The following is a 1080-nucleotide window of genomic DNA, read 5'->3' as shown; positions in this document are numbered from 1 at the left end:
GGGGAGCCCCGCCTCGCCCCAGCAGGGGAGCCCCCGGCGGCCTGGACTCTAATTGTGGGAAAACTGGATGCCCCGGGGAAGGTTCCACTTGTGGAGCGAGGACTCAGATTTCTCCTACACTTCCCGGGACTCCCAGGGCGCCCGCCCCCGCCATTCCCGACGAGGCTGGAAAACTGCAGGGAATCTTCGCGGCATTCTGTCTGGGGAGCCCTAAGCGGGCAGGGAGTAGGTTTGGGTCTTTGGGGAGGCAGCCGTGATTATGAATTTGCAGCTGGGTTTGGGGGAGAGGAAGCTGTCTCTATGGACGCGTCCTTCCCACCGCAAAGCCCGAGCCACGGACTAGGGGGCGGGGCGCTTTGCTTGGGGAGGGGGTGACCTGCTGTTGTTCCCTTAGTGAACCTTAAGCGACCCGGCGCCCGAGCTGTTGGGGCTTCTCCAGGCCAGTAGACTGGCCGCCGCCTTGGCTGCTTGGTAAACTCAAAGCCCTTTGGAGACAGGGAGTGGGGAGACCGAGACGCTAAAACCGAGGTGGAGCCCTAACCAGTTTGGCTCAGTGGATGGAGCGTCAGCCTGCGGACTTAAGGGTCCCGGGTTCGATTCCGGTCAAGGGCATGTACCTTAGTTGCGGGCACATCCCCAGTGGGGAGTGTGCAGGAGGCAGCTGATCGGTGTTTCTCTCTCATCGATGTTTCTGACTTTCTATCCCTCTCCCTTCCTCTCTGTAAAAAATCAATAAAATATATTTTTTTAAAAAAAATAAAATAAAACCGAGGTGGAGGGAAGAGGAAGGAAGTAAATATGGGCAGGGGTTCCAGGTAGACAGACGCGGGGCAGAGGGGATTTCCCCACCCATCCCCTCCCTGTAACCCCGATAACGCCGAGGTCAGGGCCGTGGGACAGGCTCCTCTCAAAGCCAGGCGCCGCCCAGTTCCCTGCGTTTGGAGGGAAAGGATCCATCCGGCACTGCCTGTAAAATAACCGTTTATTTCATATTTTTAAAAACTCCAGTGATAAATGTCCGTTACCGATGGTCAGCATAAAGTGCCAATCGCAATACAACGCCCTAACCCTAGCCGGCGG

The sequence above is a fragment of the Myotis brandtii genome, unplaced genomic scaffold, assembly GCF_000412655.1.
Source record: "Myotis brandtii unplaced genomic scaffold, ASM41265v1 scaffold454, whole genome shotgun sequence".
Classification (NCBI taxonomy): Eukaryota; Metazoa; Chordata; class Mammalia; order Chiroptera; family Vespertilionidae; genus Myotis; species Myotis brandtii.
The sequence above is the reverse complement of the archived record's forward strand: the minus strand, read 5'-3'. Positions refer to the sequence as shown.